The sequence below is a fragment of the Anas acuta genome, chromosome 6 (assembly GCF_963932015.1).
Source record: "Anas acuta chromosome 6, bAnaAcu1.1, whole genome shotgun sequence".
Classification (NCBI taxonomy): domain Eukaryota; kingdom Metazoa; phylum Chordata; class Aves; order Anseriformes; family Anatidae; genus Anas; species Anas acuta.
This window is the reverse complement of record NC_088984.1, coordinates 28,680,456-28,694,668: the sequence shown is the minus strand read 5'-3', so window position 1 is coordinate 28,694,668 and position 14,213 is coordinate 28,680,456. Positions and strand designations below refer to the sequence as shown.

The following is a 14,213-nucleotide window of genomic DNA, read 5'->3' as shown; positions in this document are numbered from 1 at the left end:
ACCATTCAGAGGGTGTCACGTTATGAAGTTCATTCAGCCTACAACTGCTGCAGCCATCAGAGCGGCACAGGCACGACCAGTACCACCAGCCTTTGAAGTTCATGGGAACTGCTCTGATATTCCTGCAGGTTTTCCCTGTCAAGATCCATCTCCAAGAGTCACTGCCTGAGGACAAATGCCATGCCCCTACAAATCTCCAAAGCTTCCTGTCTCCGAAGACTTTGATTATCTTCTTTGAGCGCATGATTTCCAAGTCAGGGGTTTGCTGTCTTGCACCACCCGGATGAAGGGGGCTACTTACACCAAAAGTCTCAATGAACATTACGGTGTGGATATGAGTCCCTGTCACACTCGCTGTCGTTTTACTTTTCTTTCAGGAGGCATAGAATAATCCTGCAGTCAATTGCTCCCACTTTAGGCCTTTGTGCACTGCCAGGTATTTCAGACAGCATGAAAGGCACTCTTAAAATATTCTGAATGACTGCTTCAGGCGGTTGCAAGCAAACACTTAACCCAATGCATGGAAAAACTATTTCTCTCTTTTCACCGAGGAAGTCAGTGGGCTGCATCTGTGATGAGGCAGTATCTTATTTTGCAAGGCACTACAACTGGAGCAGCAGTCTGGGCTCAGGACAATGGATGGATGCTGCTGAAACAATATTTATTGCCACTGCAGAGTTCAAGGCTAGACTAAATCAGTCAAGTGATGCTCCCTTTTAATTTAATCAGGAGAAAAGTCAGTAAAGGAACCAAGAAGTGAATAAATACCTCTGAAGCATCCAGGGCCAGAGAATGAAGGAGTAGAATTTGTGCTGTAATAGCTAAATGAATAAATAAATAAAGTAAAATGCAGTCACACAGCTGTGTGACAGAACAGGACTAAACCTCCTTGACACCTTTCTCTCATTGCTCATGGTGAGGGGATAGATCAGACCCTGGCCCGGCTCAGGTCTGACCCCAACGAGCTGTCACTGTTCAGTTCTCCGACACACAACTTCCAAGTTAAAAAAAAAAAAATCAGATCAGGGGAAAAAGAGGTTCTTTCTGCCGAAAGAAGATGGAAAATTTCAGAAAATGTCCATTTTGAAATGTCTCCCACAGTCACTGAAGAGGAAATATGGAAGAGTCACAAGCAGCTCACATTTATATCTAAACTGACGCCCTTCAACTCCATGGACATGTGTGCAGATAACCTCACCATCAGAAAAGTCCGCCTCCCACTCCAGGACACTATAAATAGCCATGTGCACAATTAGCAGGTTTCTGGGCAATCTGCAGAAAATCATAATCCACATAAAATCAATAGGATCAGCTTTCCCAGCTGTAACAGCAAAGGTCAGAGGGAGATCAAAGAGGCAGAAGATACGACCCCTGGGACACGCAGCAGCAGCAGCATCTCCGCAGCCTGGCAATGCTCCAGGGTCCCCTCCTCTTCCCAGGATGGATGACCCTCATGGCTGCAGTGTGCTGGAGACGCAGAGCAGCACGTGCCATCCCACTGCACAGCGACATACTTTTCTGCAATTAAAAATGCATGGCATCAACGGTGGCTGAGGTCCCCCCAGCCATGTGTTTAATAATTCATCCTCCCTGGCTGCCTGACTGCATTGAGTGTGTTACCCACCTCTCCGGCTGGGACGCTGTCCCAAAGCAGAAACGACACAACTTGACGAGGAGTTTTCTCCTTTCTCACCTCTGCAGCATCCCACCAGCAACAGTGGTGGTGCCTGCTGACAGCTGCCCATGGTGTGTGCAGCCCCTGTGTGCCCAGCCTGTCACCTGGCTCAGAATTCACTGCTGGCCAGGGAGAGATGTGTATTTGAAAGGCAAGCAAATGTACTTCTGGCTAGGACTAATTTTTTCATATGGAAAACTTGACTGTATCCAAGACATCATTTGCTTCACAGCTTAGATGTTTTAGATCCTTTAGTCTCAGCCCCTTCCAGGGACAGAGTATTTATTTAAGAGAAGAGATAGCAAAGCTTGATCATCAGCTGACAAAGTGCAGGTCTCTCCAAGGAACACACATTTTACGTTCCCTTGTTTTCTATTGCTTGATTTCACCAGGAGCTGCATACAGCACTGCAGTCCTCATGGACAATACCATGGAGGTGGTCAAAGAGGTTCAGGAGAAGTTCTGTGCTCTGCTGATGCCCAGTAGATTACCCGTAGCAGGCAGGCATATCAGCTGCTGCAACTCACGGATCAACACCAAGAGTTTCTTCTGGTGGTTGTTTCAGGGATGAGCTAGGTAGCTTTGGCTCAAGACAGACTCAGGACTTCATGTGCTTTAAATGCCCTTCCCTACTTTCTCTGTTCCACCCTTGTGCCATTGTCTGGACTGTACAGAGCACACGAGTTGCAGGAGATTTTATTTTCACACCGCTGAAGATCACAAAGGGTAACCTAATGCCGATGGGCTCCCACAGGTGCAAGACGAGCCTCCTAGCAGCACGTTAACCACGGCAGGTCTCGGCTTGCAGCTGGACCTGGCGCTGGGCTAACGGCAGAACACGTGCCATCAGGCCCTGGGTGAGGCAACCTATTCCCACAGGGCACGTTATTTCTGCTGGATCTCTCAGACAGGCAGACTGTGGCTAGCTCTGCTGCTACAAACACTCAGGATTCAGGGGGTGCACGGGGATAAGCCCCGTGGCCCCCTGGAGTAGCTCATCATCATCATCGTCAGACCAGTACGAACTTCTGCCTCTGAATCTCTGCTGGGCTAGGACAGGGGGAATGAGCCTCAAATCTTGGGCTGGAACAGAAGAGAAGCACTTAGGCAGCTCATCAGTAGTATCTCCAGCTAGCTAGGTTCAGGGTGTGTGCTGTTGTGCTCCAGATCAGAACTTCTTCCCAACGCACTTGGCGAGGACATCGGGTGTGGAGGTGGAGGGAGCGGGGGTGAGAACGCCTCCAGGATCCAGATGAAAGAGGATGGAGTTCAGCCCACGCTCTTCTGGAGTCCATCAGAGACAGCATTTCGTGGGAGAAAAAGGAAAAGTGTTTTTAAAAAAAATATCTCAAAAAATGCCTCCCCAAAGATGGTTGTGACGGGCCTGTCCACTGCATCAAACAGTCTGAAGGGCTCGTTGTGTTTGGGGCCGTGCAGGAACTCACCCTAACAGTGCTTCCTTCCAGACAGAATTTCCCTTTGTGAATGTCACACAGGAAATTTTTTCCCCGAGGGCTTTATTGCCGATTTGATGTGGAAGGCCTGGTGTGTGCTTTTTCAGGGGGGAGCTCGTAATTGGAAAAGGCTGTGGAAGAGCTTGCAGAGGTGAAAGACTGAAAGAAGGAGAGAAAACACTCCACCTAGCAAGCACATCAGACCTGGATGTTTTGCAAGGCAGGTGATGATCCTTTATGAGCTGCACAAGTTTCTTTTCATAGCCTTGCAAACAGCAGATGAGTAAACTAGCATTACTTCTGTTTTTGACACCCCCAGAGGCCAAGACTTTTCACACACATTTCATCTCCAAGAACTCTGAAGGTGGCTGATGTTTATGCAAAGCTCTTCTTAACCAGTGGTCAGCCCAGGGTTTCACTGATAGTTGCACACTTTATTTTGGCTGGAATGCTCTATTTTTATGCTCCAATCACATCATTTTCACCTTTCTCTTTCTAAACTTCCAGTCTTCCCACTGTCCAATATAGGCTGATTTCCATCCAAATTTCATCATCCTTTTCCAGCAAATGGTTTAAACTTAACAACTAACAAGCAATTAATACATTAGAATGCTGCAATTAACTCCTCTTTACATCATACTCGCAACAAAAGCGCATTACCAAAGTCCATTTTAAAGGCTTGTTATTACCTCTTTTTCTACTTCTTGTTTTTTTAGGCTAACAATGTATGAGCTCAGACTCATTTCTGACCTTGACGTGCATGTCTCAATCAAGTTTTGCATGAGAGAAGTGACCTGCAATCAGAGAGAGCAGATGCTTGTTCTCTGACCAGACAAAATTATCAGGAGACTTGAGCCTTTGATACTTGAATAAATTGTCAAGCGGAAAAAGGAATACAGTAATGTCTGTGGAAAGCGTGGCTTTCCATGATAGGAGCCTTTCTTTTTCAGACAATGGCAAGTTTGCTTTCATTATTTTATGCACTTTTCTGATGTTATGATTGAACACAGCAACGCTGAGTGCTCTAACAGCTGCTTTCCTCCAGAAATGCAGGCCATTAGGAGGTGCACAGCTCTGTGATGGATGGGGCCTGGGAAGTGGAAAATAAGCTGCCCATGCTTGTTTGGGCTTTGACTGGCCATGGGAAGTCAGCAGCAAAATTCCGTATGCTTTTGGGTTTCATGTGTTTCGTGATGTGGTCTATGATATAAAAAGCAGCATGGCAGAGGACTGAGGTAATAGCTGGAGAGATCAGAGACAACTGCTCCATATCCTAGAGCAGACTTTCTCCAAGAGACCTTTCAGCATTGCTGATTTCCTTCCCAGCATTTTTCTGTTCAGCATTTAAGGACTTTGATGGGGAGACAGGGTGCCCTGCTGGGAAAACAACCTCTCCAAACCATGGGGATGCAGGACTGATACCCTTTTAAAAACCACTGGAGTAATTTTGGAGCCCAAGTCTGGCTTAAAAATGCCTCTTAAGCATTAAACACTTGTGGACATCTGACACAATGCTGTGGTCCAGGTCCTCTGGAGGTGAAGCTCAGTGTAGTCCCGTTGATACCATTACAAATATCAGGGTGAGGTCCTCACCAGCAGGTCCTGCGCAGGTCCCGCAGTATATCCTGCCTATGGACAGGTTGTGCCTGGGCAAAGAAGGACCTCCTCTTCATCTTCACCTTGCAGGAGAAGTTCACAGAGCCTGGTGCCAATGTTTCAGGTGCTCTGCTGAAGCTGGCAGTTATCAGTGTGTCTGCTGCTGTTGATTCATGTGTTCAGGGTTATCCATACATTTCTGCTTTGAAAAATGTAATGGGAGATGAATATTTGGGAAACAACTTCGGCTTCTAGCATAGACCTGCACCAGGAGGAAGCGTTGCCAGACACCAACAGATGTTTCACTAACTGAAAGCTGTTGGTAGAAAGCAGAGAATTACATGGTCCTCTCCAAGGATCTCATCTACAGGGGATCATAAGAGCAGTGAATGTTCTCCCTCATTAGTCTCCAGCACAAAATCCCCCAACACAGCCAGAAGTGATTTTGTCACTGCTGTAGTCTCTGATGACATGATATTCCTCAACCATTCAGTGCGCCCTGCTTCTGTGGTGCTTCCTTAAACATATCCTGAGCCAGGTCACAGCTGTAGGAGCCAGCTATATGTTTGCCACAGAGAATAGGGAAAGCCCCAACTAGTGCAAGTGAACCTGGCCCAGTTGCTCTACATTTGTCTGGAGGTTTCAAGTAAATGGTAATTTCCTTTCCAGCCTCAGGCAGAAACATGTTAGCATGCAGAGCGGGAGGAACCTCTCTGATGGCCCCTTTCCTGCCTTAGTTTTGAGAGAGGAGTAACCTGCAGGTGAGCAACTCAGCTTCCACTCGCTGAGGGATGACACAGTATTTCAGGCCATGACTGCAGTTTATATGGTTGAAAAAGAAGGAGAATTGCACTGCACGTGTCAGGTCCTCTGCTCCTGGATCCCATACTGCAAATGTCCCTGACAGCGTAAGAGAAACACAACAGCAACAGTTCTGTTGAGTACTGCACAGAACAGGAAAATGTGAAGAGAAACATGAAACTGTGGTAGCATTTTTTACCCTGGAAAAATACGCAGTGTGTGTGTTTTCAGTGGTAGATATACCTGGCCATACACTGGGATAGCCTCACCAGCAGCTCAAGGGGCAGCAGCTCTGGGTATAGCATTCAGCAGGCATGCCCCACGGATTGTGTACACAGAATGTGAGAAATTTGCTCCAATTAGCACTGATTAAAGCATCCATGGGGGCAGGAAGGAAAGGTTCACCTGGTACCACTGGTCAGGCTCTTGGGGAAGCCCGTCTGTCACCCATTGAAGCACTGAACCTTCATCCACCGCACAGACTGTGATGTCTGTCTGGGAATGCAGGGGCCACGAGTGACCCGTCCATCCTTCTCCTCAGGAGAAATGACCATTACCCAGAGGAACAGGGAGAAGCAGAAAGAAATTGCTGGGTGGGATTTTCAGCAGGACTTCTGGATTCAGTTTCTTTGTGATTATAGTACAAATAATTCTGTGGCACTCCAGGGAGAGATGACCCCTCCGTCAGCCAACCTGTCCCCAGCAAAGGTGATGCTTAAACTCACCTGAGACACCTGAGGCAATGAGAGAGACTTGCTTTCTCCTTGTAAAATGAATGTTGTGAACTAGAAGTCACTCAGGGCTGGAGCAACAACTCAACAAGCCAGAGAGGGGCAGGGGAGCAGGAGGGAGGCAGGGAAGATGTGCTCTCCCACATGGGGCTGGCAGGCAAGCTGGGAAAACCTGCAAGGAGATCAACCTGCAGCCACCTGAGAACAAGTGTACATCTTCAACTTACACACTGCAGTTGCACCAAGAGCCCGGCCTGTCGTGGCATGCAAAGTGCTGCTGGCCCCGGGGGAGAAAGAGGCTTTAAAGCGCAAGGTTAGGAGAGTCAGGCCTCGGGCTCAAGATATTAATAGCTGGAAGATCATGCAGGTTGTGAGAAACCTAGCATGCCTTCTAGCTGAACACTTGCCTAGACGTTAAGATGACTTTATTGGCCATCCCAACAGTGAAGACAGTGAGCTAAGGTGCTTAAATGTGTTGTGACCTGGGTGAGTTGTGCACTGACCATCAGGCTGAAGGGGCAGTGGGTCTATGTCATACCCAGCTGATGACCAGAATGGTGTCACAAGTGAGAAAGGGTTTTGGAAACCCCACAAAAAAATTCAGCAGAGCATAGAGATGAGGGAAGAGGTGAAAGGCAGCACAAGGAGAAGGAGAGAGGAGCCACATGGATGCAGAGCCCAAGACACAACAGCAAGAAGAAAGTAGCCCTCATCCTGAAATCCAGGCACACGGGGCTTGCATGTTTTATTGGAGAAGGAACAGTAGCACTGAAGATACCTCTCCTGCTTCTTGAAGAGGAGTGCTTGGGAGGAAGTGATAAGGGAGCAGAAAAAGGAAAATACAACCATGCTTAGTGCCAGCCCAGGGAGAGCTGATGGTGTCCCCATGGACAGCGTGCCATGCAAAGGTCTGCAGGGACACCAACTGCCCAGTCCTGTGGCTAGTCATGGGACAGTGCAGGTGGTGATGGGCACACCTGAGCTCAGGGGTGGGCATGGGAAGCCAAGTTCAGGAGCACCTTTGCAGGGGAAGCAGGATGCCTCCAGCTTTTCTGACACAATTCCATTCTTTGGCTCCATACAGAAATTTTCCATAATCCCCTGATGCTTAACCAACAAATTATTCACCTCCAAGCTGTACATACAGCAGAATGTGATCCCAGCAATTTGCAATGGCTTATTAAACCCAATGAGCCCTTACGAGTTGGAAGGAACAGGTGAGAAAGTATTTCTGTTACAAAGCCTTGCTGCATTATTGGGATTGTTTTTTAGGGAGGGCTCGATGTCTGGGCGAGAGATTGGGCAGGTTTCCTAGCATATTCCCCGTCCTTCCCTCTCTCCCCTGTAGACACAGGAGCAGCACTTCAGCTGCACACCTCATCCACACAGGGTCTCCCAAAGTAACCCAGAGACTGCCGACTTTGTAATGCTCCCCTGCTCATCCAGGCTGCTCTGTACTGCCCTACAGCACCTTTCTAGTGGGGGTCCGCAGGCATATTTGGAGATACCACCATTCCCAGAGACCCATAGCTCAGCACTGCAAGGTTATTCTGAGTCCACTAAGAAGTCCACCTGTTTTTCCACTGCAGATACTCAGGGAGTTTGCAAATCTAAAGAGCATGGGCACAACTGAAATGGGGTACAAATTCTGCTGTGAAAATTCAATGCTTGGAAAGGCTCTGCCAGTCTGCACAACAACAACAACAAAACAGAACTCTTTATTACCATGAACAATCACTTCAAAATGTGGGTGTTCAGCACCTGGCAGCCTATTTTCTAAAGATGCACAGCAGCACAAGGAAGGATTGGCTCTGGAGCCACTTGAAGAGAAGTGTCAGGACCAGGCTGTACTGAAAAAGAAATAAGAGAAAGGGGAAAATGACGAGGAAGAATGGCAGGGCGTCTAACACTTTGCATCTAATGCCTCCACATGGCTGCAAGTGCCGTGGCAATTTGGCCCTGATAACACGGATGAAGAGATGTTGCTAACATATTGCTTCCTTGTCAAATGTCTCACTGGTTTTGCAGCCAAGTCTCCTGCCAGCAAGGCCGCAGCAGCGCCTCTCCGTTACTTTCATATGCAAAGAGGTTGTTAACTCAATTGCCAATAAAATTCTAGTGGGTGGAGAGGAGGACATCTGCCTGTCTAGTCCTGTGCTTGCCAACATGGTTCTTTTATTCCTCCAGAAGCCGCAAGCTCCTACTCGAGCTGGTATTTTGACAAGCATTTCTGTTTTCTTGACACAATGGGCAAAGTGGGCACAGATCTTGCATGCCACTCGTAATATGTTTTCTGTGCTGTGATTTGCATCCTTTCTGGAGGATGCCTGGCACAGCGCTGCACAAAGCAGAACGAGCAGCTTGGACAGTGGGTTTAGTCTGACATGTAAATGTACTGCTTAATTATGTGCAATTGCGTTAGGAGAATGTGAAGAGGATGCTTTGCAGGCTGTGATGGCTACAAAGCTATGATGAATTTGGGTTTGGGGGGTGGGGGTGACGGAAGAGGCTTTGGAGAGGGAAAAAAAAGGATGAAAATAATATTGAGGTAAATGAGTTGTCATCAGGAGCCACATGAAATGGCGACAGCTATTTGTGTTAGTTCCCCAGCTTTATTCTTGGCTGCTGGAGACCCTAGGGTCCCAGCTAACTGAAGCTGCAACCCCTTAAAGACACATTACCAGAGGACAGGGGACTTACAGGGCATCTGTGCTCTCAGCACAGTCTCAAAGCTGGCCTTAAGTCCTGCCAGTAAAATTCTAGTTGAAAATGAAAGCAAGCAGAAAAACAGAGGTGGCAGACAGGTCACCAGGAGCGGGGAAGGCAGATTTGATGTTCTGGGGCACAGGACCAGACAGCATAATCTCTTCCAGCCCTTTCCAACCCTAAATTTTGGTTTATCTCTGCTTTTGTGCTCGAGGATGAGCCACCACCTTTGCAAACATATGATATGGTTACCTCTGAAAGAAGAGGCCAAGAAGCCGGAGGGACTACTGCAGGAAAGGTTTAGACACATCAGCTTGTACAGATGGTCAGAGCCAGAATCTCTCAGGTATCACACAGGGCACAATCAGCTCTCCTCCATCCTCATCTTCCCCAGGCACTCCCTGAGTGCCAACCGTGCTGCCAAGCCTCATAAATTTCCCTCTCTGAGCACTGCTCGATGGAGGGATATTGAAAGACGGTCCAACCGTGTGATCCTACAGCTGCCCAAGGGCACAGCAGCCAGCAGTACTGCTCTGCCTTCACCCCGAACGCAGACCTCCTCCTCTTCTGGGGACAACCATAGAGCGAAAGGACAGCTAATTTCATGCCTTATAAACCAGCCTCACTTTAGCACAAGAAATAAAAAAGAACTTTCTTACCTCTCTGGGGAACGTCTTGAGACTCAAGCTGTTTTATTATCTGGGTTAGTTTGACATCCGAGAGGAGATTACAATCTGAAATTTGGAATGGAAAGGAGGTTGGTCAATGTCATTTCCTATGCTCATAAATAAATGACCAAGAAGAGATACATGTCACTCTGTTACATGTCTGCTTTCATTTATTGGGCTGAAGGTTCATTTGTAAAACAAGAGATCATGAATTTATTGGCTTATTAATTATCTGCAAGCTTTTAATAAGGTGCTGTATTACTTTGACCATCTCACCATTCTGTAATTTGATTATCCAATCTTTCCAGTTCTTAATTGATAATTAATTTGAATAATGTGCAAAGAATTGAATGATGGAAGAGAGAAGGAGAAACAGATGGTTGGTCTATACAGCTAGAAAACATTTAACGGGGAGAAAAGCATCGCATTTTGAACATAACAATATACTTTGTTCTAGGAAGGGACAATAGCATATGCCGTGGCTCATATCTTCAAACTTCTGCCCTGGTAGAAGAAACAAAGGAAAAGATATTGAGACTGTGTCATAAAAATGTGTATAGCAAACACGCAAAGAATAGATAACTAATATTCTGGCATACCTAAAAGTCTGGATTAGTCTCAATTGAAAAAAAAAGGGGGGGGATACAGGACACAAATTTTTGGAGGTTATGTTGTTGTGGGCAATCTTAATTTGAAGTTCTTATTTAATGGACAAAACATTTGCAGACAGAAGGATGTAAAGCCTAAACATAAGGGGTTCCTTGGAATAAATCCGTGTATTTCAGGTTCTGAGATGAATTGTTTGCCTCTGAGTACATTACAGAGAAGATCCAGCTTCAGGGAACTGAGGAGAAACTGGGCCCAAAATGCCACTGCTTTCCTTAAAGCCCTGAAACGTCACTTCTTAAAGTCTCACTGGCTCTCCCAGCCCTTTATTGTCATCTACAGAATTTCCACCAACCAACAGATATTTAGGGAGAAATCAGGTACCAGATTTTCTGAAGGAGACACAAATGCCTACTCAGGCATGAGCTCAGGAGTTTATTTCCACTGGGAGACAGGGGCAGCTGCACCAGACTGCTCCCTGTGAACATCAGGCTGATTTTCTACCTTCCACGGGACATTTCAGGCTTGAAACCGACGGTGTATTTTTCAAGCCATGGCCTCTTGCTGCAGAGCTCTTCCTTCTGGTGTTTTTGGCCATCACATGGCTCAGCCTCCTACAACTACGAGTTTTATGAGAGCATTTTTCCTGGAATCTACACCCACATTTTTCATAAAGGATGTTACTTAGATGTATTCGCTTTTCTTTCAAGGACAGTCTATACTTATGGAGGCAGGATAGAGTAATGACTGAAGGTAATTCTGGCTCGGACTCCAGGAGGGTAAGAGGAACAAATAAGCAATATATTTGCACCCATACACCCACAGATGTCAAAGCCTTTAAGTGAAGCAGCCCAAAGCACTTACATCACTTGAAAAACGAATTGCTATTCTGAAAAAACGTTTGTTTTGTCCCTTGGATGGTGCCACACAGGTTACAGATCTGAACGAAATCTATGCAGCACAAAAGAGCGTGCAGCGGAGGGCTGTGCGGACACTGCTCTTTTCTTCCTTTTGGCAAGGTTAAACCTATCGTGCTTTGCACATAGAATCACAGAATTGTCTAGGTTGGAAGAGACCTCAAGATCGTCGAATCCAACCTCTGACCTAACACTAACAAGTCCTCCACTAAACCATATCGCTATGTTCAACATCATGGGGGGTGTTCAGGAGAATCGCTCTCCCCACTGTGAGAGAGCACGGAGCTGACCTCCACCACTTCCTCACGAGGCGTGATGGAGGTGATAGATGCCTGCATTTACAGCAAAGCACCCCCAGCAAAGCAGGGTCCCCATCGGATCCATTTCCTCCTCTCTCTGAGAGGTGATGACCCATTCTCCACCACCTTGCTAGGCATGCATTTTGCACGTTTCCTCTCCTTTGCATGGACATCTCAGAGTCTTTAAAATGCTGTTCCACCTGCTGTCACCTATCCGGGCAGGAGGATGTTCAGTCCAGCCTGGTGCAAGCACCGGGACGTTTTCAAGGACACTGGCAGTTCCCAGACAGACAAAGATTTCTGAGTTTATTCGAGAGAAGCAGTGCTGAAATCAACACAAGCACATATTGCTCTCGAAGTAAAGATGCTGTTTGCTGTTTCCCACTTAGCAACCCCCTTCACCTTTGCCAAGACACTTGTAAAGCACTGGATATTGATAATAATGGGGATCACAACTCTCTCTCTGCTCAGCACAAGTCTTTGAATGCTGTGCCTAGTAAGATGATGAATAGTAATAACCACAATTGCAGCTGTGACACGAGTACTCCTTGCAATCTTCCTCCAGTGTTCCTAAGGAGACAGAGTGCCCAAGGTCAAACAACAAACACAATGCATTTTGATAGGGCCTACAAAAATCGTTCCTTCCATTTCTTTCAGATTTACAACCTCTGCGATAGGGTAAGGAACCAAAAAACATGATTAAAGAGACTTCCAGAATCCATCAGATGTAAATGGATTGCAACAGTTTTTAAATGGGTTAAATTTGCAGCGTGAACTACTTGGCAGAATCTCTGTAATCGTTATTCTTTTATTCATAGCAGTAATAAATAATAATAAACCTAAACATCCCAATGGCCCCCACACCTCCCGCATTTCCCTAGCTGCAGATCTCAAATATGAATAATAATTACAGCTTATCAAATCAGCCCATGATTAGAGACAACAGAAAGACATTTCATATTGTTAACTTCCTTGCACAAGACGAAAAAAAAATCAGGTCATAGGGGTATTAAAAATTTATATCATAGCATTTGACTTGACTCGTCTCTTAAAAAGAAAAAACCCTAGCATGTATTATGTATTTAGGCAATTCCTTTTAAATCCTTTCTAGAATGAGCACAAGATAGGCCTATAACTTGATAGATAGATGGTTCTATCTAGATACTGTGCATATTTTATATACACATACACACGCATACACTTAATGTGCACTCACACCTATATATAAAATTATATACATAGAAAGAAAGGTATAAATCTATTTATATCTCTTAGCTGAAGACAGATGCAGAGCTCATGTTAAAAAAATCTCCACACAGATAGCATCTTATTTAAACCTGGCAGCTTTAGAAGAGTAACTTTTTTGCCAATTTTTTGTAGAGTCACAGCAACCTCAGCAGAGCTTGTTTCATTAGCAGCCCGGTTCCTGTTTATGTTTAGTGGTTAGTTTCTTAGTTTTGTTTTTATTTTTATTTTTTCCCCCTTTTGGCCATTTTTGTAGCTTCCCTAGTCAAAGAATACTTTGACTGGGGAAAAAGAAGGTCCTCGATTCCCACACAATGGTTGAAACATGGGTGACTGGAATAAATCAAGTCAAGAGAGAGGCTTAATATTCAACTCTTCACTCAGGAGATTAGGAAAGGAAAACAGCTACTGCTTGAGTGGTTTTTAGGACCTACTTTGTGCCCTGTTTACCAGGCCTGCTGCTGGGGCTGCAAATTTGCTACGTTATCTTATAACATAGGCAAAGCAGAGCACCCCATACAGTGTAATTTTGTGTACACAGCCTGTATGTAAATATGCAGCAGCCTTCTGATAAGCAGGCTCAGATTGCCTGGAGTTGAGGGCCGCCCAGAAAACAAAGAAAAGGTGTTCCTAACCTGCTCTGCACAAAACCTGGGGCCATGGTCACTGGTCTCTGGAGACAGCCCTGCCCTGGGAGAGGGCTGCATGGGGAGCCCTGTAGATGTGACCTCCCCCAGGCACATCCCAGGACATCTTCTGGATGTTCCTGAGGTGCTCACGATGGATTCCACAGCCTGCCTGGTCCCAGGGAGGGGAAAGCAATTTCAGTCCCATTGCCCAAGGCTGCTCTGATCTCAGTGCCCACTACTGATAATGGAAGACGATGCCTTCAAAGCTCTGTGGGTGCCTCCTGGCTGCCTGGTGCCTCGCTCCTCATTTCCTTCCACCTCCAACTCATAAAAAACATCTAGCATCTTCATGGAAATTAGAAAAACTCTTCCACATGTTTCGATGTAAAAACACATTTTTACAAGAGACATGGTTCCATGTCCAAGGTTGTCAGCAGCACATATTTCCCAAAAGATGCTGGAAATCTTGGAGGGGCAAAGACTGCAGCGAGCTGCAGTGAACACATCAATGCAAATGCCCTGGCATCAGCTTACTGTTTTCAGGAGAGGTCAGCATATTTACGTAGATGCGTTAATAGGGCAGCCGCCAAAATCTCCACTAAGATGTTTTGAAAGCTTTAAAAAAAGCCTTGGAATATATTTTTTTTTTTCAACATCTGCAGTCAATGAAAGGAGAGATGCAAATCTGCTGTCATTTGCATGCAAATTTTTTTACATCAAATCAGTGACAGAATGCACAATAAACACACTTTAAATTGAAATATTCCACGTTCACTTCCTCCTACCCTTGCCTGCAGCTGGGATCCAATTTTTGTGCACAGCTCCACACAGGTGACCATCCTCCAGTGGCTCTGAAGCCAGGAAGAGTGTGGGGAAGACAGAATTA

The 14,213-nt window shown here is 46.0% G+C and overlaps 1 long non-coding RNA gene across 7 annotated transcripts in view; it reads right to left on the bottom strand.

Annotated features, from left to right (window-relative positions):
- Nucleotides 1-398: 398 nt before the first annotated feature.
- LOC137858424 (uncharacterized) overlaps nucleotides 399-14,213 on the bottom strand; it is a 64,799-nt gene continuing 50,984 nt past the window's right edge. For 5 of the 7 annotated variants that reach the window (XR_011097705.1, XR_011097706.1, XR_011097704.1 and 2 more), the window contains 3 exons: nucleotides 9,623-9,697; nucleotides 3,121-4,924; nucleotides 399-2,959 (listed from right to left, as the gene is read on the bottom strand). This is a non-coding gene — a long non-coding RNA (uncharacterized lncRNA). Of the gene's footprint in view, nucleotides 2,960-3,120; nucleotides 4,928-9,622; nucleotides 9,698-14,213 lie in introns of all 7 variants that reach the window. The other 2 variants (XR_011097709.1, XR_011097707.1) reach the window with 2 other exon arrangements.